General features: G+C 56.1%; 2 protein-coding genes across 2 annotated transcripts in view; one reads left to right on the top strand and one right to left on the bottom strand.

The window, feature by feature from the left end:
* The window catches only part of CA4 (carbonic anhydrase IV), a 25,431-nt gene that overhangs the window by 9,143 nt on the left and 13,068 nt on the right, over positions 1 to 3,220 (bottom strand). The gene's annotated exons all lie outside the window — the stretch shown is intronic.
* The window catches only part of ZNHIT3 (zinc finger, HIT-type containing 3), a 24,029-nt gene continuing 21,044 nt past the window's right edge, over positions 236 to 3,220 (top strand). The window contains exon 1 of the mRNA XM_006756168.2: positions 236 to 485. The gene's annotated coding sequence lies outside the window, so the exon portion shown is untranslated. The remainder of the gene's footprint in view (positions 486 to 3,220) is intronic.

The raw sequence follows: 3,220 nt of genomic DNA on the forward strand, positions 1-3,220 counted from the left end.
ACTGCCCTGGTTTGGGATCAGGGTAGCAGCATCGCAAGGTGCTTGAGCCACCAAGGTGCCCGGATTCCTGACTTGGACCATTTTGGCGCGGCCCGGGAGCAGCGCTCTCGCCTCTGGAGAAGCCCGTGGGGACCTCCGGGCGTCTCTGGGGGCTTCAGGGGCCTCGGGGGCCTCAGAGGCCTCGGGGTGTCTCTGGGAGCTTCGGGGGCCTCGGGGACTTCGGGGGCCTCGGGGGGCCTCGGGACGCCTAGGGTTGGGGCGGGCCGTGGAGGTAGCCTGGGAGCGAGGACAATTTAGGATGCGCGTTAGTGTGCGCTGACTCCAGCGTCCCCACTCGGAGGGTTGCGTCTCTTTCCCAGGCAGTGGCCGCTGATCCTCTGTCCCATTTCGTTTTCTCTTTCCTCCCAGGCTGCTCCCTAAGAACTTAATTTCCAAGCAGAACAAAGACCCTTCTTTCAAGAGAGTGAAGAGGCCCCTAAGTTACCGTGAGTGTCCATGTGATGCCCAGAACAGGAGGAGGGTGGGGCGGGGGGCAGAATTGAGAAATGAATTGCAAAGGGGCTCCATGAGAGCGCAATCTGCGGTGTCGGGGGTGGGGGTGGGGGGGGGTCCTGTGGAGCCACCCGCCACCCCTGAGATGAGAGGGAAAGAAGAGATGGTGTCGGAATGGAGCCCTTGTTCTCTCTTGCGCCAGGATCTCCCGACGAGTTTAGGGAGAGAGAGCTCCCTGGAGGGAAGCCTAGCCTTTGGGGCGACGGGGCATGTAAGACAAGGTTAACCAATAGCCTCAGCTCCACCACTCCCTCTCTCTCGGGAGGGTGCGGAGCTGTGCGTCCCCGCGGCAACGCCTCTGGTCTCCTTCGAGGCTCTGACAGCTCTCCTCTCTCCTCCTCTCACTGCGCATGGGGTGCGGGCCTCCGTGGCAGTTTGGGAATCTCAGACTTGGGTGAGGAAGAGGGATGGGGAGCCAGGCAGTGGGCCGGGGCCCCCCTCCATCAACAGGAAGCCCCCATTTTCTGATCTAGGCCCTTTCCCTGCTGTTGTCAACTGCTCACCCCCCACCAGCCTTTGAACCTAGGCTCGGGACCTCTGAAAAGGGATTGCCTCCCCAAGAATACCTGGGTAAAGGGGCTTCCTCCTTGGGTAGAGCTTCCCCCCGGCCCCCTCTCCTGGCCCAGGATCACTCAGCCCCAGGAGCACCTTTGATCTTACGGAGGCAGAGGGCCCCCTCAGGCTCCAGGCTCGGGGGCCTATTGTCTTCACTGCTTTAGACCTGAATCACCAGTCTGGCCCTGGGAGGGATTTCCCCAAGGGCCTTTTTTGGGGAAGTGGATGGTGGTTCACAGGGCTATAAATCCTTCAGGACTGTGGACGTGCAGGGCAGGGCGGGCGAAGCCTATTCCTGGGAATGAGGTCTACCTCAGAGGGTCCAGTGACCCCAGGCCAGCCCCACCTGGCAGGAGAGAGACTTGGAAACATTTGTGGGGTTAAGGGGCTTTTGATCAGCGACTCTCAATTTACTTCAAAACCCATTGCATTGGAGCCCCCAGGGGAGAGGAGTGTGGGAGGGGGAGCTGCTCCCTAGGTAATTATGCTCTTCTCAGGTCGGTGCACCCCTATTGTGTTTTGGGGCCAGCAAGATGGGGAAGGAGAGCCCGGCTGGAGTGGCTCAGTTGGTTGAGCATCATCCTGTGCACCAAAAGGTTGCAGGTTTGATTCCTGGTCAGGGCACATACCTGGGTTGCGATTTTTAAAAAATATATATTTTAAATTTTATTTTTTTTTTACAGAGAGGAAGGGAGAGGGATAGAGAGTTAGAAACATCGATGCCTCCCTCTCCCCCTCCCCCACCCCCTTTTCTCTTAGGATATCTTGGATGAGGATTAAAAAAAAAAAACTTGGGCAGGTGAGGAGGTAAAAGATGGGCATCACTACCCTGGCTGGGTAGCTCAGTTGGTTAGAGATAGGCCAAACCGGTTAGGGCCTGGGTTGTGATTTTTGATCCCTTGTTGGAGAATGTTCAGAAGGCAGCCAATTGATCTCTCTCTCTCTCTCTCTCCCTCTCTCTCAAAATCAATTTTAAAATGTTGGAGAGAGAGAGAGAGAGAGAGAGAGAGAGAGAGAGAGAGAGAGAGAGAGAGAGATATCTTGGATGAGGATTAAAAAAAAAAAACTTGGGCAGGTGAGGAGGTAAAAGATGGGCATCACTACCCTGGCTGGGTAGCTCAGTTGGTTAGAGCCTCACACCAAGGTTGTGGGTTTAATCCTTGCTCTTCCTCTGACTCAGGGGCAACCTTGGGCAACCTTCCTATTCCTCTCTTTTTGCAACTTCCTCATCTCTAAGGTGGGGATGGCAATCTCTGCCCTTCTGACCTCTGCCAGTAAAGTTATTGGGCTCGCTGTGAGCCTGCCCCTCCCAGCCCACACTTCACAACTGTCCTGGTGTCTGGGTGTCACGCTGACCCGAGACGGATGCAGAGCTGAATCACAGTTCTCATCCTCTGAGGATCTGCACGTACAAGGCCCTTCCAGGAACAGGAGGGGGGCAGCGGGCAAGCCAGAGGGCTTGGCGGTCAGACAACCGTGGGGTCACATCTGGTCGCCTCCACTTGCTCTGATGTCAGCAGAGCCTCAGTTTCCCTCATCTGTAAAATGAAAGCCATACCCCTCACTTCCTCTTAGGTTACTGTGAGCATTCAGTGAGCTGAAGCCAGGTGGGACACATTAGTACACGTGACCATGACCTCTCAGTGGAGGTCCCTCCTCCTGGATTAAACCTGACCTGAGGCAGGTGTGGATGTAACATCAGGTGGCTGGCGACATGGGGCTGAGTCCAGGGAGGGGCCCTGGCATCATGGTTCTTCCTAGATTCCAAGGCTTAGGGCGGGGTGAGCAAGGCTGAAGGGCAAGAGGGAAACCCCAACTGCAAGGGCCCTGGAAATGTGAGTTTCGGACTCAGCCCTTCCTGGGACTCCAATTGGCAGAGTGGGGCGGAGGCACCTGTCTCAGCACTGTACTCGTGGTATCCACAGGTGAGAGGAAGGATAGAACATATCTCAAAACAGAAAACCACCTGCGGTCAAGGGGTGACATGGGCAGACAGAGTGTGTAGCAAAAACTTCTAATGGGCTTTGGCATGACACCGCCCTGGTTCACATCCCAACCTGGACACTTACCCTTCAGTGTTCTGATCAGCAAAATGAGAACAAAGACACCCCCC

The sequence above is a fragment of the Myotis davidii genome, unplaced genomic scaffold, assembly GCF_000327345.1.
Source record: "Myotis davidii unplaced genomic scaffold, ASM32734v1 scaffold993, whole genome shotgun sequence".
NCBI lineage: Eukaryota > Metazoa > Chordata > Mammalia > Chiroptera > Vespertilionidae > Myotis > Myotis davidii.